Here is a 22438-nt window from a genome sequence, read left to right as displayed (position 1 = left end):
GGAAGTTCATGCCTAGAGGGGTAGGATGTGAGGCCTCACCTCGACTGAGTTTGACATTCAGTGGATTTTATATTTTAGATTATTATGGATACTTTATTTTGATGCATTTTGAGACTTAGAACTTATATGATTTTAGGATTTGGATAACATTTCTATGATTTGATGATTTACTTACATGCTTTATGAGATAGAACACTACATGATTATTAGATAGAATGATATTGCAATGATAGATGTCGTTATTGAATTTGCAGGACTTTACTCTGAATATAGAACTATGATGTATGTTTAGTTTATGTGAATTGGGATGAAAATTGCTTATGTGAAATTGTTTGATAAAAGATGTATTCAATTTGTGCAGATGAAAATTGTATGCAAGTAATGATGTGTATTGTTATATTATTGAATTATATTATATATGGATATTTGGAAGTACTAATGTGTAAATTGAGATGCGCAGGAAATTTACCATGTGACCATGGAAAATTACGGAGAATCAAACCTAGACTTATGTACGTTCGTAAAGCCAGGGTTTGTCTATTTGGAGAGACAACACCCCGTTTGTGTTGTATTTTATTCGTAACAGTATATGCTGCATGAGTGTTAAGTGTTATTTAATTTTATTGTGTAAAAGCCTCAAGAGACAACTTCATGTTTTATTTTTGTAAAAGTGTTTTATTTGTGTCACTTGACACGTGTGTATTTAAATTTAAATGTTTTATTTTGTCTCTTGGTGGGAAAGTGTTTAATTATAGTTTTCTTAATAAATTAATGTGTTGTCATAAATACTTTGGGAATTTAATATTTGGAGTGGTCAACTTATGTTTGACCCGAAAATAAACTTCAGAGGGGTTTAAAATGGGTTAAATGAACACCCAGGGGTAGTTTAATAGGGTTTCCTAAAGCCCATAAGGTATACCTAGGGGTTAGGGGTAATTTTAGGCAAGTTTCTACTTTATAATGATCTTTTAAACACTTTAAAAATTGGTTTTTTTGAGTTGAGCGAAAAATGAAAATTGGAAGTTAAATCTAATCAAGATTTTTCCTTTTGGAAGGAGAGTCTTTTTGCATTTTGCTTTCTTTCTTTTTTTTGTTTTTTTCAGAATCCTGTGAGAACTCAGAGAGTGAGCTTCTTAAAGAAGATTTTTGGGAATAGCAAGGTAATCACCCACTCTCCATTTTTGGAGACAGAAGAAAATTTGGAAAGAAAATAATGTTATGGAAGAGAGAAATTGAATAAGGGTAGAAGGAAAAACATTTGTGGATTGGGCAGCTCTTCATCAGATATCATAATAACCTTTGGGCAGATTAAGGTTAGTTTCAATTATTATTTGTAATGTCTTCTTCTTGTTTATGTATGGAAGTTGTTTGTATAAGAAATCTGTGTTCTTGAAAGTTTATGTTTAAAAAACTCTTGGTATTTTTGCTTTATGAAAATGTTGTGTTTTGTGAGTTTTCTCAAGATCTCTTACTCTTGGGGGAGAAGAGGATCTTGAGGGTGGTAGCAGTGACAACCCTCGAGTGAGAGACTCTCTTTTGAGAGCGATCACAATGGATCTTTGTGTAACCCTTGCTGCATGGCCTGTTTGTACAATGGAGGTCATAAGGAGGGATATAAGGCTAGAATGCCTTTGGGGGGCATAAGGAATAAGGGGTTGAGATTCTTGATATTTTTATTGTGCCATGAGGTGGCTTCTTATTTATTTCATACTTGCAGTTCTCCTCACGGTATTGGTCCACTACCACCCTTTGAAAATGTTCATCACTAGAGTGTGGTGCTGTGAAAGCCATGTTGGGAATGTGTCTGAAAAGAATATGTATGCAATGCTTTCTATGTGTTTGCCTGTTTGTTACCTGTCTAGGAATTGGTTCTCCGAGCTCGGGGGTGGCTACCAATTAGGCTCGGAGGTGATCACTCCGTGGTCATATTTGTGTTTTCTATTATGCAGGAAAATCAGAGGAAAGAGAATAGGAACCATGAAAAGACACTGAAGATTATTATGGAAGATACTTAAATTCAGTTGCAGATATTTGTTTAAAGTTGTTATAGAAATATGCCTCATTCATAGTAAAGAGAAGCAAGTTGTAATTTGTGAAAGTAGACTTGAAGTTTTATTGTTGTGACTATTCAGAGAAACATCCTGTAAATTGGTAGAATATCTTAGAGTTGTTTTAAAAAAAAAAAAAAAAAAAGTTTGTTTATTTCTACTTCCAGTTGATGGTAAAATTTAAAGTTATTTTGTGTTGCATGCAAAAGCTTCTTGTGTTTTGGAAAGAAATAAAGGAATAGATTTCAATTAAATTTTATCTATATTTTTACTTGTGGCAAAATAGAAGTTTATTTATGCTAAAAGATTTTAAGTAATTTAATGGAAAAAGATGTTTTATGTAAATATTTTATTAGAAAAAAAAAATAAAAAAATCAATGAAATTCTTTTTATTCCAAAAAAGTATATTGTATCTTTTTAAAAATTATACTAAATTGTTTTTTTTAGTTATCATTGATTTAAAAGGCTTATTTTATATATATATATATATATATATATATATTTCTGATTAAACTTAATGTTTCTCCCTTTATTATAATAGTTTAAAAAAAAAAATTCGCATGTAAATCTCTTTTTTTTAAAAAATATATATATTCATATTGAAATATTTTCACCATTTTTAACTATGGATATAAATTTATATAAATATAAATATATATATATATATATATATATATAAATTTATATTTATATATATATATATATATTTTTATATATAATATATTTTAAAAAAAAAAAAAATTAAAAAAAAAAGGGGGGAGAATGTGTTAGGGTCCTCGCAGACTCCACTGTGTGTACGCACAATGGAGGGCCGCGCAGCGCCCACTGTGTGCACACACAGTGGAGCCGCTTCCGGCTCCCACTGTGTGGGCACACAGTGGACGACCACGTCCGCCACTATGTGGTCACACAGTGGGGAGCCGCTAGCGGTGCCCACTGTGTGGGCGCACAGTGGTGCCGCAGCGCCCACTGTGCGCTCACACAGTGGTGCATGGCTCTCTCCCGCCTTCAATCTCCTGTGACTTGCACAAAAAAAAGATTTCATGGCCACCAAGGGTTTCGGCCCAGCAAGTTAATTCCCTGTAAAAAAAATATATGGATTAAACCCTAGCCCAGATGGGGTTAGGGCAATTTGGTTTTAAAAATAAATATGTTAATTAGTTTAGATAATATATATGTGAGAAATTAAAACTCTAATTAGGGTTGGGGGGAAAAATGGATTAAATTTAGGAGGTTAAAATGGTTTTTTGAATTAGAATTAAAATATTTAACATATATGTAAAATATATATATATATATATGTATCCATATATATATATGGGTATATATATATGTATAGATATGAATTTTGATCATAATTTTGGGTAAGTATTTAAATTATAAATATATATATATGTATATACAAATATATATATATATATATATATATATATATATATATATATATATATATATATTTATATAACCCTGATTTTTATTTGGAATAAATAATAAAGAGAAATTTATAAATGGTTGATTTGGCTACATAGACATATTGGAGGTTAAATTAAATTTCCTCACCTATTTCCTTTAGCTTGATTAATTTAATAAACCTAATGACTAGGTATCTCTTGGAGATAGAATTATACCAGTTAGTTTTTCTGCAATTAAAATTAAACAATTTTATCGATGCTTAGTTCATTTCAGAATTAGCTCGAATTTAATAATGGAAATGTCATTAACGCTTGTCGCGAGAGTGAACTTGTTAATTAAATTAGTATGTTTTTTAAAAAAAAAATTGTTCCATTTTTGCCCTAAACTTCCTCCAAGGTACCAGGATTTGATACAAATTTTTGGGATACAAGAAGACTGAGAGGGGGGTGAATCAGTGTTCTATCGATAAGATAAGATTTTAGGCTTTTTTACCAAACACATATAAACTGGTAAACAAATAAACATATAAATAGAAGCAAATGAACCATCCATATGAATGAACACCATAACACATAAAATTTATATGTGGAAAACCTCAAAGAGGAAAAACTATGGTGGGATTTGTGACCTACAATATCAATTCACTAGTGATAAGAAAGATATTACATATAATGGGGGCCTGCACATGCAGGAAAGTGCACTACCTAGAGCACACTGCTCATCACTAAAGAGACTCACTAACTACAAGCTTTTGTTGAAGAAAAAAAATGAAAGTAAACTCACAAAAGGTATAACTCTGTATCAATTCATAAACCCTGAACATTACTACTGGTATTACCTTCCCTCCATGAATGTCTTACAAAAAAATTATAGATCATTGCATGATACAACATTTGCATACAAAATGATCTTCGCATTCCAAAATCCTTACAAGTTATATCCTTGCATCACCCTTCATGATTTCATATCACATCTATATCATAATGTCCTAACATAGTGACCTATATATACCCATACAAGCAATATACCTTATGTCAGCTTACAATGCATTACAAAATATATACAATGTCAGCTTTATACAATAATTACAAAATGATTTTCTAAATAAATCTTTCTAATGTTGGCTTCTTGAAGTGTGGGATGTCGGTGCCGGTGATGGTGATGGTGTCAGTGTAGCCCTAGATGCTCAAAAGCTGGTGTGTGTTAGTAAATGTCTCTTAATGCCAGTAAATGATTCCTATCAAATCTTGTTTCCATCAATGACAACAAAATGAATCCAATGAGTGTCAATTTCCAACAGTTCACACTTCTCCAGATTGTTGTCTAGAATTCTATGTAGTCACTGAGGCTCCTATTGTGATTGAGCAGTGTGCTCTAGGCTGTAAGCCTTCCTGCAAGTGCAGACCCATCATATATTTTAATATCTTTTCATAAGGCCAGTGGATTGATATTGTGGGTCGCAAATCCCACTATGATTTTTCCTCTTTGAGTTTTTCCACATATAAATTTGTGTGTTATGATTCTCATTTATGTGTTTGTCTTATTAGTTGTTTCACTTCTTTCAATTCTATTTATACCAGTATATCGGTTGGTGTATGAATGTTTTGATAAAGTTAAAATCCACTATTCTAGTATAACACTGGTTTACCCTCCCTCTCAGTGTTATTGGTTTCCAACAATTGGTATCAGAGCCTTGTGCCTCAGAGGAAGTTTAACAACTTGAGGAAAATCCTGAAACTAGAATCATTGAATATGGCTTTGGAGAAGTAGCTTGAGATGGCACTTGAAGATTATGATGCTGAAAGGTTGAAGAACTTAAAGGTACAAGATGAATTGAATTCTACTAAGGAATTCATTCTTGTCCTACAAGAGAGACTATCATCTATTCAAGCTAGGAGGAAGGAACTTTTGTAAAATAAGGATGATGAAGAGAAAAATGCACTTAAGGAACAATGTCAGAAATTGAGTCAGGAGAACGTGGTTATGAAGAATGAAATGCAAAATATGACTATGAGGATGTCTAAGAGATTGAGGACAAAAAGAAAAAGGGAGAAAATCTTGTTGTATCCCTAAAGAACAAGTTTGAAGAATGTGGTAGGTTGGTTCATGAAAATGATATGTTGAGAACATACTAGGTACAATCCCAAAGCAATAAGAAAGAGCTTGAGAGACAAATGATGATACTAAGAGAAGATTTAATTGCTACAAGTGAGTACAAAGAAAAATTCAAGATCAGCTCAGCACATCTTGATGAGTTATTGAAGAGATAGGCGTAGATTGGAGATTCCAGTGGAATTGGATTTGAGAAAGGACAAAGTTCCAGTAGAGCTAATGATCAAAACCATAAGGTACCAGTAAGATAATTCAATGCTTATAAATTTAATGGTAGATGTTTTGTTTGCAATAGAGCCGGTCACATGGCTAGGCAATGTAGAAATAAAGCAAATAAGAACCCTGATTCTTCTCTCGGTAAATGTTTTAAATGCAATAAGATTGGTCATAAGACAAAAGATTGCAAAAAGTATGTAAAATGCTATTGTTGTGGAAAATTTGGGCATATGGCTAATCAGTGTAGATCAAGCAATTTCAATAGTTTTAGCAAAGCAATTCAAAAGAATAATGCTACATAATATGCATGCAATGAAGTTGGACATATTGCTAAGTTCTTTAGTTTCCTCACAATTTTTGCTTCCATCTCATCCCAACCCTCATCATCATCCCAACCATCTTCAAATGCTTTGAATATTATTTCTAACTTGTCCTTGCCTTTTCCAAACTTTCTTAATTCAAATGAATTCAAGGTACCAAATAGTTATTCTCTAGTGAAAGTCTTCAGATCATAGGTTTTTTCAATAGATGACATCTTATTAGTGTAACCCACTGGTAAAGTTATCAAAATGTTATCAATGATATATGCATCACACAAAGTGTCTCCAAGTTCTCTAATTTCATTCACAACATTGTCAACCTTCTCAAAATAGCTTACAATGTCTTCTCCTTCCATCTTCATGTTTTCATACCTTCGCTTAGCTGTTAGCCTCTTTGTCAACTTAATTCTCTCATTTTCTTCATAAATGTCTTTCAACTTCTACCAGACCTCATAAGCCTTATTCCAAGAAATAAATTTTGACAATTCAATTTTTGATAATGCACTAAAGGTAGCATACCTTTCCTTTTCATTTTCTTCATAGGCTTGAATCTCATTCAGAGTGTTAAGACCATTCACCAATAGAACATACTTAGTATCCACATCTTTCCAAGTGTTGTAACCCAGAGAAACCAGATAACCTCGCATCTTCACTTTCAAGAAACTCTAATCAGATTCTTCAAAGATAGGAATAGATAATTATGTTCCATCAGATCAAGATCTACCTTAAGTGGTTAAGGTCTATATAAGGGAACCAAATATCCGATACCAATTGTTGAATATCTAAAAAACCGAGAGGGGTATGAATTAGTTGACAACAATAATTACTTTGTAGCTTAATTCTCAAATCCTGAATTATTAGAATAATTAATAAAATAGATAAACACCAAAGCACATGCACATATCAGATCTCACACATAAGAGACACCAAAATTTACGTGGAAAACCCAAGAAAAGAAAAATCAGGGAGAATGTTAATTCTCAATATATAAACGTCAGGTAAGGTGACACCAGTTATGGTGATTTTTAGAAAGGGTGGCTCACTACAAGATACTTAATGTAGGTGGTCTCACTGCCTAGAAAGGCTCATTGCCATAGGGCTCACTATCAAAGGGCTCAATACCTAGAAAAAGACTCATTTTCAAAGAGGAAATAAAGATGTAAGACAATCCACCACTAAAACACAATCTACACATCTAGAACTCCTTCTGGTAACAACCTGCAACATAGTTTTAATATATCAACTGGATTCCTTTAATCTTACATGTCTTCATCATAAAAATATATATGTCCACTCATCCAAAATAGCCTCTATATATACAGTCACTGGAAAAACATGATCCTCAATGTTGGCCAAGATAGGGATCCAAAATAGGTCATCACTAAACATTTTGATGGTGGAAAAGAATGATAAGTAGACCTCATCACAATGTTCCTCATCAAACATATCAACATGCTACATGCTTTGCCAAAGCTAGACCCAAAATATCATCCACATTCTATATAATCGTCATACCATAATATAAACTTTCAAATCAACATCTTGACTTCTAGGTTAAATAAGACCTAAGAATAGCACTAAATAATATTAGCAATACATCTTCCAGAAAGCCAAGTCATCCAAGAATTTTGGGAAACCTCCAAATGCATAAAACCATCTAGAGGATTTCCCTCAGGGACAGGGAGCAGGGAGTCAGCGGATAGCCACTTCAGAACCGACAGTTGGTGATATGGGCAGGTCCCATAGAGTGTTCGCAGTGGTTGACAACCGCCAGGCTGATCATCAGGACACGGTTATCGAGTCTTCAGGTATAATCAGAGGTAACAATGTATCTATTTTGTTTGATTCAGGAGCTACTGACTCCTTTATATCTCCATCGGTTGTGGACCATTGCGAGCTAGTGGCAACTAGGCAGGGTGTCAGTTGGGAAGTGGAATTAGCTTTAGGGGCTAGAGTGTCAGTGGAATTAGAGGTTAGGGCATGTCAGCTGCAGATTGGCAAGACCACCACTTTAGTAGACCTTAGAGTGACTCCACTTGGATCTTACGGAATCATACTTGGCATGGATTGGCTTTATGCCCACAGAGACAAGATGGATTGCTGCCTGAAAAGGATCGAGTGTGAGGATGATCATGGTTCGCCCATAGTCATCACCAGGATTCAGAGGCCCGTGTCTCTTCGTATGATCTCCGCAATGTAGCTTAAGCAAAGCATGCAGAAGGGATGTCAGCTTTTTGCTATCACTATCAGTGACAGAGAGGAAGAGGAGGAAAAAGAAACATTGCTCGATGACCATCCTATCCTTAAGGGATATTCAGATGTATTTCCTTCAGAACTACCGGGAATGCCTCCCCACAGAGAGATTGATTTTCATATAGACCTAGTACCAGGAGCCGAGCCAGTTTCCAGAGCACCTTATAGAATGACCACAAATGAGCTTAATGAACTTAAAATTTAGCTTGAGGAACTTCTTGAGAAGGGTCATATCCGTCCTAGCGTATCCCTGTGGGGTGCACCAGTCATCTTCATTAAGAAGAAGGATGGATCTCTCCGATTGTGTATGGATTATTGGCAGCTAAATAAAGTAACCATCAAGAACTGATATCCTTTGTCCAGGATTGATGATTTATTTGACCAGCTTCAGGGTGCCAAAGTCTTTTCCAAAATAGATTTGAAGTCAGGATAACATCAGTTGAGAATAGTGGAAAGTGATATCCACAAGACCGCATTTCGCACTAGATATGGTCACTATGAGTTTACCGTAGTCCCCTTTGGACTTACGAATGCCCCAGCAGCTTTTATGAGCCTCATGAATGGGGTGTTCCATACCTTTCTGGACCGTTTTGTTATTGTGTTCCTCAATGATATACTGATATATTCTCGGAATGAGAAGGAGCATGAGGAGCACCTGAAACAGGTATTGCAGTGTTTGCGGGATAACCAATTGTTTGGCAGCCTATCGAAGTGTGCTTTCTTTCGATCTGAGGTCAAGTACCTCGGACACGTTACTTCCGGTGATGGGATCTGAGTTGACCCATCAAAGATTAGGGCTATTATGGATTGGCCAGTGCCTACCAGTGTGACAGAGGTCAGGAGTTTCATGGGTTTAGCAGGCTATTACCGACGTTTTGTCGAGGGTTTCTCCAGAGTCGCACACCCTATTACCTCTCTTCAGCATAAAGGGAAGAAATTTGAGTGGACAGAGAAGTGCGAGAAGGCCTTTCAAGAACTCAAGAAGGCACTTACTAGCACTCCTATCCTTGTTGTACAAGATCCTTCAGCTAACTTCATGGTCTGTACAGATGCTTCCTTAGAGGGTTTAGGCGCAGTTCTTATGCAGGGTGGTAGGGCCATAGCTTTCGAGTCTAGGAAACTTAAGACTCATGAACTTAATTATCCCACTCACGACCTTGAGATCACAACAGTAGTGCATGCACTTGTGAGGTGGAGACACTTCCTTTTAAGACATCACTTCGAGTTGCATTCAGATCATCAGAGTCTTCGGTACATCTTCACTCAGCCGAACCTTAATGCACGTTAGAGGAGATGGATGGAGTTCTTGTGCGAATATGATTTTGACGTTCACTACATCAAAGGAAAGGAAAATGTAGTTGCAGATGCCTTGAGTAGGAGACATCACGAGGTTTGCACCATATCCATGGGCACAGACTTGAGAGACCGTATACTTCGGCACTTGTCAGAGGATGGATGGTATGCAGAGGTTTGTCAGGTATTACGTTCTCAGGTTACTCTAGAAGGGAAATATGTGGATTATTCTTTGGAGTTCGATGGACTGTTATGCCACAGAGGGCGCATTTATGTACCTTCCTCTGGAGGGTTGCGAGAGTTCATTGTCTCGGAAGCTCATAGAGCTCCTTATGCAACGCATCCCGGGGTTAAGAAGTTGCATGCTGACTTGAGGCAGTTGTATCATTGGCCGGGAATATGGCAGCTCATTGCTGAGATAGTAGCTCGGTGTCTCGAGTGTCAGAGGGTAAAGGTGGAGCACCGCCATCCAGGTGGGTTGCTTCAGTCTCATGCTATACCAGAGTGGAAGTGGGATACTATATCCATGGATTTCATCATTGGTCTCCCTATGTCTTCTCATCGCCATGATGCTATCTTGGTGACAGTTGACAAGTTGACCAAAGTAGCTCACTTTTCACCAGTTTGTACTACATTCACAGCTCCAACAGTAGCACAGGTGTTCTTGCGAGACATTGTTAGGCTTCATGGCATACCCCACAAGATTATTTCTGACAGGGATTCTCTTTTCACTTCTACCTTTTGGAAGTCATTACAGGCAGCTATGGGCACGAAGCTCAATTTCAGTACAGCCTATCACCCAGAGACAGATGGTCAGACAGAGAGGGTCAATCAGATGTTAGAGGATATGCTTTGTATGTACGTCATGGATCATCAGACCCGGTGGGAGGAGTATCTTCCCTTAGTGGAGTTTGCCTATAACAGTGGGCATCACACTTCCTTGGGAATGCCACCCTACCAGGCATTATACAGTAGGCCTTGCAGGACGCCCTTGAGTTGGGATCGCATAGAGGATAGAGTTGCTATTGGTCCTGAGTTAGTTCGAGATATGGAACAACAGGTGGATTTGATTAGGCAGCATCTCAAAGAGGCTCAAGATAGATAGAAGAAGTATGCTGATGCAAAGAGGATAGATCGTAGTTACTTGGTTGGAGACAGAGTTTTCTTGAGAGTGCGACCGCATAAGAGTCCAATCCGTTATGGAAAGGGTTCTAAGCTCACACCTCGTTTTGTAGGACCTTTTGAGATTGTGGAGAGGATAGGCCCAGTTGCCAACCGTTTAGCTTTGCCACCTAGCCTGTCACGCATCCACGATGTGTTTCGTGTTTCAGTTTTGAGAAAATATATCTATGATGTGTCTCACCTTTTAGATTGGAATGCCTTGCAGGTGGAGTCGGACGGGCAGCTAGCTTTGGAGCCCATTCGCATTTTGGCACGCCGGACATTGGCCCTTCGAGGTCGAGAGCTGGACTAGGTTAGGGTCCAGTGGGATTGTTATGATGAAGTTACGACATCATGGGAGGATGCAGCACGTATCAGATCAGAGTACCCTCACCTCTTTGATGAACTCCAGGATGAAGTTCATGCCTAGAGGGGGAGGATGTGAGGCCTCACCTCGACTGAGTCTGACATTCAGTGGATTTAGTATTTTAGATTATTATGGATACTTTATTTTGATGCATTTTGAGACTTAGAACTTATATGATTTCAGGATTTGGATAACATTGCTATGATTTGATGATTCACTTACATGCTTTATGAGATAGAACACTACATGATTGTTAGATAGGATGATATTGCAATGATAGATGTCGTTATTGAATTTGCAGGACTTTACTCTGAATATAGAACTATGATGTATGTTTAGTTTATGTGAATTGGGATGAAAATTGTTTATGTGAAATTGTTTGATAAAAGATGTATTCAATCTGTGCAGATGAAAATTGTATGCAAGTAATGATGTGTATTGTTATATTATTGAATTATATTATATATGGGTATTTGGAAGTACTAATGTGTAAATTGAGATGCGTAGGAAAGTTACCATGTGACCATGGAAAATTACGGAGAATCAAACCTAGACTTATGTACGTTCGTAAAGCCAGGGTTTGTCTATTTGGAGAGAGAACACCTCGTTTGTGTTGTATTTTATTCGTAACAGTATATGTTGCATGAGTGTTAAGTGTTATTTAATTTTATTGTGTAAAAGCCTCAAAAGACAATTTCATGTTTTATTTTTGTAAAAGTGTTTTATTTGTGTCACTTGACACGTGTGTATTTAAATTTAAATGTTTTATTTTGTCTCTTGGTGGGAAAGTGTTTAATTATAGTTCTCTTAATAAATTAATGTGTTGTCATAAATACTTTGGGAATTTAATATTTGGAGAGGTCAACTTATGTTTGACCCGAAAATAAACATCAGAGGGGTTTAAAATTGGTTAAATGAACACCTAGGGGTAGTTTAATAGGGTTTCCTAAAGCCCATAAGGTATACCTAGGGGTTAGGGGTAATTTTAGGCAAGTTTCTACTTTATAATGATCTTTTTAACGCTTTAAAAATTGGTTTTTTTGAGTTGAGCTAAAATTGAAAATTGAAGTTAAATCAAATCAAGATTTTTCCTTTTGGAAGGAGAGTCTTTTTGCATTTTGCTTTCTTTCTTCTTTTTGTTTTTTTTTAGAATCCTGTGAGAACTCAGAGAGTGAGCTTCTTAAGGAAGATTTTTGGGAATAGCAGGGTAATCACCCACTCTCCATTTTTGGAGACAGAAGAAAATTTGGAAAGAAAATAATGTTATGGAATAGAGAAATTGAATAAGGGTAGAAGGAAAAAGATTTGTGGATTGGGCAGCTCTTCATCAGATATCATAATAACCTTTGGGCAGATTAAGGTTGGTTTCAATTATTATTTGTAATGTCTTCTTCTTGTTTATGTATGGAAGTTGTTTGTATAAGAAATCTGTGTTCTTGAAAGTTTATATTTGAAAAACTCTTGGTATTTTTGCTTTATGAAAATGTTGTGTTTTGGGAGTTTTCTCAAGATCTCTTACTCTTGGGATAGAAGAGGATCTTGAGGGTGGTACCAGTGACAGCCCTCGAGTGAGAGACTCTCTTTTGAGAGCGATCACAAGGGATCTTTGTGTGACCCTTGCTGCATGGCCCGTTTGTGCAATGAGGGTCATAAGGAGGGATATAAGGCTAGAATGCTTTTGGGGGGCATAAGGAATAAGGGGTTGAGATTCTTGATATTTTTATTGTGCCATGAGGTGGCTTCTTGTTTATTTCATACTTGCAGTTCTCCTCAGGGCATTGGTCCACTACCACCCTTTGAAAATGTTCATCACTAGAGTGTGGTGCTATGAAAGCCAAGTTGGGAATGTGTGTGAAAAGAATCTGTATGCAATGTTTTCTATGTGTTTGCCTGTTTGTTACCCATCTAGGAATTGGTTCTCCGAGCTTGGGGGTTTCTACCAGTTAGCCTAGGCTGGGAGGTGAGCACTTCGTGGTCATATTTGTGTTTTCTATTATGCAAGAAAATTAGAGGAAAGAGAATAGGAACCATGAAAAGACACTGAAGATTATTATGGAAGATACTTAAATTCAGTTGCAGATGTTTGTTTAAAGTTGTTATAGAAATATGCCTCACTCATAGTAAAGAGAAGCAAGTTGTAATTTGTGAAAGTAGACTTGAAGTTTTATTGTTGTGACTATTCAGAGAAACATCCTGTAAATTGGTAGAATATCTTAGAGTTGTTTTAAAAAAAAAAAAAAAAAGCTTGTTTATTTCTACTTCCGGTTGATGGTAAAATTTAAAGTTATTTTGTGTTGCATGCAAAAGCTTCTTGTGTTTTGGAAAGAAATAAAGGAATAGATTTCAATTAAATTTTATCTGTATTTTTACTTGTGGCAAAATAGAAGTTTATTTATGCTAAAATATTTTAAGTAATTTAATGGAAAAAGATGTTTTATGTAAATATTTTATTAGAAAAAAAAAATAAAAAAAATCAATGAAATTCTTTTTATTCCAGAAAAGTATATTGTATCTTTTTAAAAAGTATTCTAAATTGTTATTTTTAGTTATCATTGATTTAAAAGGCTTATTTTATATATATATATATATATATATATATTTCTGATTAAACTTAATGTTTCTCCCTTTATTATAATAGTTTAAAAAAAAAATTCGCATGTAAATCTCTTTTCTAAAAAAAAAAATATATATTCATATTGAAATATTTTCACCATTTTTAACTGTGGATATAAATTTATAGAAATATAAATATATATTTATATATATAGATTTATATTTATATATATATATATATATATATATATTTATATATTTAAAGAAAAAAAAAATTAAAAAAAAAAGGGGGGAGAATGTGTTAGGGTCCTCGCGGACTCCACTGTGTGTACGCACAGTGGAGGGCCGCGCGGCGTTAAATGAACACCCAGGGGTAGTTTAATAGGGTTTCCTAAAGCCCATAAGGTATACCTAGGTGTTAGGGGTAATTTTAGGCAAGTTTCTACTTTATAATGATCTTTTTAACGCTTTAAAAATTGGTTTTTTTGAGTTGAGCGAAAATTGAAAATTGAAGTTAAATCAAATCAAGATTTTTCCTTTTGGAAGGAGAGTCTTTTTGCATTTTGCTTTCTTTCTTCTTTTTGTTTTTTTTAGAATCCTGTGAGAAGTCAGAGAGTGAGCTTCTTAAGGAAGATTTTTGGGAATAGCAGGGTAATCACCCACTCTCCATTTTTGGAGACAGAAGAAAATTTGGAAAGAAAATAATGTTATGGAATAGAGAAATTGAATAAGGGTAGAAGGAAAAAGATTTGTGGATTGGGCAGCTCTCCATCAGATATCATAATAACCTCAGATTAAGGTTGGTTTCAATTATTATTTGTAATGTCTTCTTCTTGTTTATGTATGGAAGTTGTTTGTATAAGAAATCTGTGTTCTTGAAAGTTTATGTTTGAAAAACTCTTGGTATTTTTGCTTTATGAAAATGTTGTGTTTTGGGAGTTTTCTCAAAATCTCTTACTCTTGGGAGAGAAGAGGATCTTGAGGGTGGTAGCAGTGACAGCCCTCGAGTGAGAGACTCTCTTTTGAGAGCGATCACAAGGGATCTTTGTGTGACCCTTGCTGCATGGCCTGTTTGTGCAATGGGGGTCATAAGGAGGGATATAAGGCTAGAATGTCTTTGGGGGGCATAAGGAATAAGGGGTTGAGATTCTTGATATTTTTATTGTGCCATGAGGTGGCTTCTTGTTTATTTCATACTTGCAGTTCTCCTCAGGGTATTGGTCCACTACCACCCTTTGAAACTGTTCATCACTAGAGTGTGGTGCTGTGAAAGCCAAGTTGGGAATGTATCTGAAAAGAATCTATATGCAATGCTTTCTATATGTTTGCCTATTTGTTACCCGTCTACGAATTGGTTCTCCGAGCTCGAGGGTAGCTACCAGTTAGCCTAGGCTAGGAGGTGAGCACTCCGTGGTCATATTTGTGTTTTCTATTATGCAAGAAAATCAGAGGAAAGAGAATAGCAACAATGAAAAGACACTGAAGATTATTATGGAAGATACTTAAATTCAGTTGCAGATGTTTGTTTAAAGTTGTTATAGAAATATGCCTCATTCATAGTAAAGAGAAGCAAGTTGTAATTTGTGAAAGTAGACTTGAAGTTTTATTGTTGTGACTATTCAGAGAAACATCCTGTAAATTGGTAGAATATCTTAGAGTTGTTTTAAAAAAAAATAAAAAATGCTTGTTTATTTCTACTTCTGGTTGATGGTAAAATTTAAAGTTATTTTTTGTTGCATGCAAAAGCTTCTTGTGTTTTGGAAAGAAATAAAAGAATAGATTTCAATTAAATTTTATCTGTATTTTTACTTGTCGCAAAATAGAAGTTTATTTATGCTAAAAGATTTTAAGTAATTTAATGGAAAAAGATGTTTTATGTAAATATTTTATTAGAAAAAAAAAATCAAAAAAATCAATGAAATTCTTTTTATTCCAGAAAAGTATATTGTCTCTTTTTAAAAAGTATTCTAAATTGTTATTTTTAGTTATCATTGATTTGAAAGGCTTATTTTATATATATATATATATTTCTGATTAAACTTAATGTTTCTCCCTTTATTATAATAGTTTAAAAAAAAAATTCGCATGTAAATCTCTTTTCTAAAAAAAAATATATATATTCATATTGAAATATTTTCACCATTTTTAACTATGGATATAAATTTATATAAATATATATATATATATATATATATATATATATATATAGATTTATATTTATATATATATATATATTTTTATATATTTAAGAAAAAAAAAAAATTAAAAAAAAAAGGGGTGAGAATGTGTTAGGGTCCTCGCGGACTCCACTGTGTGTACGCACAGTGGAGGGCCGCGCGACGTTAAATGAACACCCAGGGGTAGTTTAATAGGGTTTCCTAAAGCCCATAAGGTATACCTAGGGGTTAGAGGTAATTTTAGGCAAGTTTCTACTTTATAATGATCTTTTTAATGCTTTAAAAATTGGTTTTTTTGAGTTGAGCGAAAATTGAAAATTGAAGTTAAATCAAATCAAGATTTTTCCTCTTGGAAGGAGAGTCTTTTTGCATTTTGCTTTCTTTCTTCTTTTTGTTTTTTTTTAGAATCCTGTGAGAACTCAGAGAGTGAGCTTCTTAAGGAAGATTTTTCTGAATAGCAGGCTAATCACCCACTCTCCATTTTTGGAGACAGAAGAAAATTTGGAAAGAAAATAATGTTATGGAATAGAGAAATTGAATAAGGGTAGAAGGAAAAAGATTTGTGGATTGGGCAGCTCTTCATCAGATATCATAATAACCTTTGGGCAGATTAAGGTTGGTTTCAATTATTATTTGTAATGTCTTCTTCTTGTTTATGTATGGAAGTTGTTTGTATAAGAAATCTGTGTTCTTGAAAGTTTATGTTTGAAAAACTCTTGGTATTTTTGCTTTATGAAAATGTTGTGTTTTGGGAGTTTTCTCAAGATCTCTTACTCTTGGGAGAGAAGAGGATCTTGAGGGTGGTAGCAGTGACAGCCCTCGAGTGAGAGACTCTCTTTTGAGAGCGATCACAAGGGATCTTTGTGTGACCCTTGCTGCATGGCCTGTTTGTGCAATGGGGGTCATAAGGAGGGATATAAGGCTAGAATGCTTTTGGGGGGCATAAGGAATAAGGGGTTGAGATTCTTGATATTTTTATTGTGCCATGAGGTGGCTTCTTGTTTATTTCATACTTGCAGTTCTCCTCAGGGTGATGGTCCACTACCACCCTTTGAAACTGTTCATCACTAGAGTGTGGTGCTGTGAAAGTCAAGTTGGGAATGTGTTTGAAAAGAATCTGTATGCAATGCTTTCTATGTGTTTGCCTATTTGTTACCCATCTAGGAATTGGTTCTCCAAGCTCGGGGGTGGCTACCAGTTAGCCTAGGCTGGGAGGTGAGCACTCCGTGGTCATATTTGTGTTTTCTGTTATGCAAGAAAATCAGAGGAAAGAGAATAGGAACCATGAAAAGACACTGAAGATTATTATGGAAGATACTTAAATTCAGTTGCATATGTTTGTTTAAAGTTGTTATAGAAATATGCCTCATTCATAGTAAAGAGAAGCAAGTTGTAATTTGTGAAAGTAGACTTGAAGTTTTACTGTTGTGACTATTCAGAGAAACATCCTGTAAATTGGTAGAATATCTTAGAGTTGTTTTAAAAAAAATAAAAAAAAAACTTGTTTATTTCTACTTCCGGTTGATGGTAAAATTTAAAGTTATATTGTGTTGCATGCAAAAGCTTCTTGTGTTTTGGAAAGAAATAAAGGAATAGATTTCAATTAAATTTTATCTGTATTTTTACTTGTTGCAAAATAGAAGTTTATTTATGCTAAAATATTTTAAGTAATTTAATGGAAAAAGATGTTTTATGTAAATATTTTATTAGAAAAAAAAAAAAAAAAAATCAATGAAATTCTTTTTATTCCAGAAAAGTATATTGTATCTTTTTTAAAAGTATTCTAAATTGTTATTTTTAGTTATCATTGATTTAAAAGGCTTATTTTATATATATATATATATATATATATATATATATATATATATATTTCTGATTAAACTTAATGTTTCTCCCTTTATTATAATAGTTTTAAAAAAAAATTCGCATGTAAATCTCTTTTCTAAAAAAATATATATATATTCATATTGAAATATTTTCACCATTTTGAACTATGGATATAAATTTATATAAATATAAATATATATATATATATAGATTTATATTTTTATATATATATATATTTAAAAAAAAAAAATTAAAAAAAAAAGGGGGGAGAATGTGTTAGGGTCCTCGCGGACTCCACTGTGTGTACGCACAGTGGAGGGCCGCGCGGCGTTAAATGAACACCCAGGGGTAGTTTAATAGGGTTTCCTAAAGCCCATAAGGTATACCTAGGGGTTAGGGGTAATTTTAGGCAAGTTTCTACTTTATAATGATCTTTTTAACGCTTTAAAAATTGGTTTTTTTGAGTTGAGCGAAAATTGAAAATTGAAGTTAAATCAAATCAAGATTTTTCCTTTTGGATGGAGAGTCTTTTTGCATTTTGCTTTCTTTCTTCTTTTTATTTTTTTTTAGAATCCTGTGAGAACTCAGAGAGTGAGCTTCTTAAGGAAGATTTTTGGGAATAGGAGGCTAATCACCCACTCTCCATTTTTGGAGATAGAAGAAAATTTGGAAACAAAATAATGTTATGGAATAGAGAAATTGAATAAGGGTAGAAGGAAAAAGATTTGTGGATTAGGCAGCTCTTCATTAGATATCATAATAACCTTTAGGCAGATTAAGGTTGGTTTCAATTATTATTTGTAATGTCTTCTACTTGTTTATGTATGGAAGTTGTTTGTATAAGAAATCTGTGTTCTTGAAAGTTTATGTTTGAAAAACTCTTGGTATTTTTGCTTTATAAAAATGTTGTGTTTTGGGAGTTTTCTCAAGATCTCTTAGTCTTGGGAGAGAAGAGGATCTTGAGGATGGTAGCAGTGACAACCCTCGAGTGAGAGACTCTCTTTTGAGAGCGATCACAAGGGATCTTTGTGTGACCCTTGCTGCATGGCCTGTTTGTGCAATGGGGGTCATAAGGAGGGATATAAGGCTAGAATGCCTTTGGGGGGCATAAGGAATAAGGGGTTGAGATTCTTGATATTTTTATTGTGCCATGAGGTGGCTTCTTGTTTATTTCATACTTGCAGTTCTCCTCAGGGTATTGGTCCACTACCACCCTTTGAAAATGTTCATCATTAGACTGTGGTGCTATGAAAGCCAAGTTGGGAATGTGTCTGAAAAGAATCTGTATGCAATGCTTTCTATGTGTTTGCCTATTTGTTGCCCGTCTAGGAATTGGTTCTCCGAGCTCGGGGTTGGCTACTAGTTAGCCTAGGCTGGGAGGTGAGCACTCTGTGGTCATATTTGTGTTTTCTATTATGCAGGAAAATTAGAGGAAAGAGAATAGGAACCATGAAAAGACACTGAAGATTATTATGGAAGATACTTATATTCAGTTGCAGATGTTTGTTTAAAGTTGTTATAGAAATATGCCTCATTCATAGTAAAGAGAAGCAAGTTGTAATTTGTGAAAGTAGATTTGAAGTTTTATTGTTGTGATTATTCAGAGAAACATCCTATAAATTGGTAGAATATCTTAGAGTTGTTTTAAAAAAAAAAAAAAAAAAACTTGTTTATTTCTACTTCCGGTTGATGGTAAAATTTAAAGTTATTTTGTGTTGCATGCAAAAGCTTCTTGTGTTTTAGAAAGAAATAAAGGAATAGATTTCAATTAAATTTTATCTGTATTTTTACTTGTGGCAAAATAGAAGTTTATTTATGCTAAAAGATTTTAAGTAATTTAATGGAAAAAGATGTTTTATGTAAATATTTTTTTAGAAAAAAAAAATTAAAAAAAATCAATGAAATTCTTTTTATTCCAGAAAAGTATATTGTATCTTTTTAAAAAGTATTCTAAATTGTTTTTTTTAGTTATCATTGATTTAAAAGGCTTATTTTATATATATATATATATATATATATATATATATATATATATATATATATATATATTTCTAATTAAACTTAATGTTTCTCCCTTTATTATAATAGTTTAAAAAAAAAATTCGCATGTAAATCTCTTTTTTTTTTTAAAATATATATATTCATATTGAAATATTTTCACCATTTTTAACTGTGGATATATATATATATATATTAGATATTTAAAAAAAAAAAAATTAAAAAAAAAAGGGGGGAGAATGTGTTAGGGTCCTTGTAGACTCCATTGTGTGCACAGTGGAGGGCCGCACGACACCCACTGTGTGCACACACAGAGGAGCCGCTTTCGGCTCCCACTGTGTGGGCACACGGTGGACGGCCACGGCCGCCACTGTGTGGCCACACAGTGGGGAGCCGCTAGCGGCGCCCACTGTGCGCTCACATAGTGGCGCATGACTCTCTCCCGCCTTCAATCTCCCATGACCTGCACAAAAAAATATTTCATGGCCGCCAAGGGTTTCGGCCCAGCAAGTTAATTCCCTGTAAAAAAAAAATATATGGATTAAACCCTAGCCCGGATGGGGCTAGGGCAATTTGGTTTTAAAAATAAATATGTTATTTAGTTTAGATAATAGATATGTGAGAAATTAGAACCCTAATTAGGGTTTGGGGGGGGAAAATGGATTAAATTTAGGAGGTTAAAATGGTTTTTGAATTAGAATTAAAATATTTAACATATATGTAAAATATATATATATATATATATATATATATATATATATATATATATATATGTATCCATATATATTTATATGGGTATATATATATGTATATATATGAATTTTGATCATAATTTGGGGTAAGTATTTAAATTATAAATATATATATATATATATGTATATACAAATATATATATATATTTATATAACCCTGATTTTTATTTGGAATAAATAATAAAGAGAAATTTATAAATGGTTGATTAGGCTACATAGACATATTGGAGGTTAAATTAAATTTCCCCACCTATTTCCTTTAGCTTGATTAATTTAATAAACCTAATGACTAGGTATCTCTTGGAGATAGAATTATACCAGTTAGTTTTTCCGCAATTAAAATTAAACAATTTTATCGATGCTTAGTTCGTTTCAGAATTAGCTCGAATTTAATAATGGAAATTTCATTAACGCTTGTCGTGAGAGTGAACTTGTTAATTAAATTAGTATGTTTTTAAAAAAAAAATTGTTCCGTTTTTGCCCTAAATTTTGGGCATGACATTTAGCCTTGAGATATTTTTACCTTTTTGATATCTCCTTTCTCTATCAAATAGGATAGGCATATGGAAAGTCACCAAACACTGGAATCTTGACAGCTTTGAATTTATTATTTGAGTATACATTTGATGAGTGATGAAAATTTGATTCAGAACACTCGGCTTTCACCTCATATCAACAATGAATTCATGTAGATATAAACATAGAGGCCTAACAAAGATGACCTCAAGTGTAGTAACCATCTTCCTTAAGGATGACAAATAACAAGAAAGAAACCTCTATATCGATGAAACCCCAATTCCTTATGCTCATCCCAACCAATGCTAGCATGGTCTATTATAGCATCAAATTTAGACTCTAATAGATCTTATATCATCTCAGTGATGACCTTCTTTTCCATTCTTGGTGCATCAAATCTCAATTGGTCCAATTCACTTTTCATACTTGAGGTCTCAATACTATCCCAAGCTAGATCATTTCTCGATTCTATGCCCTCCTTAAAAGGATACTATTATAAGGATGGAGTTTAATAAGTAGGTCATGGGTGTAGCTGGCCCTCTAGTTTATTTACTCTATCCCTCAAAATTTTGAGCTCCTTGTTTATCTTCAATTCCACTCTTTAAGAAAACTTAGCTGCATTCACAAACATATTAGTAGCCTCAATGGTAGATGTGTCAGCCACCCTCTTGATGGATAAACTTCCATAAAGTCTATCTAATTCTTGGATCATTGCTGGCCTTCATGTCACGTGATGTAAACACTATATCTCTTACAAATCCAAATGATCAACAAAGATTGTGCCAAAAATATTTTTTTGTGTTTGTTGTGGATTCATGCCTTGTAAATCAATATCATCCCTTTGCCTCAATTTATCAAATACAATGGTAGAAGAAATATCCCATCCTTCCAAAAGAAGTATACCACTATTCTTTACTGCCTGTCTCCCCATATCAAGGATCATATTAGCTAATTACTCCTTTGAATTCTTTAGGAGTTCCTCTTTCATTCTCAATCTTTCCCCTTCTTCAAGGTAGTGAATTTGTATCCTCTTTTTTCTTTTCATTTCTTCCACAATGTTCCTAATCACAAATTGTTGAAACTCCCTTGTGTGGATGAAATTTCTGTCACTTAATAATTTTTCACAACCACTAAGCCTTACATCCTCAGTGATATCTACTCCAAACTTGAAAGCATCAAGAGATAACTCTTGGGAAGAATCCTCAATTATCACACCAAGCCTAGTATCAAATCTATGCAGGGGTAGAGGTGGTTAACCTTGAAAGTCAAATCCTTCATATGATTGAAAGGTTATGTCCTTTCTAGGGGAGAAGGTATGCAAGCATGCCACTACTGAGGGACTTTTTGGAACAAGGAGAGGTTGCCCACTTGAGGAGAATCAGGCGATCATTGGATACATCAAAGATGTTGCAACAAGTAGTATTGGTGGTGG

This window comes from Cryptomeria japonica, chromosome 4, assembly GCF_030272615.1.
Source record: "Cryptomeria japonica chromosome 4, Sugi_1.0, whole genome shotgun sequence".
NCBI classification, from domain to species: Eukaryota; Viridiplantae; Streptophyta; class Pinopsida; order Cupressales; family Cupressaceae; genus Cryptomeria; species Cryptomeria japonica.
This window is presented reverse-complemented; position numbering follows the sequence as displayed.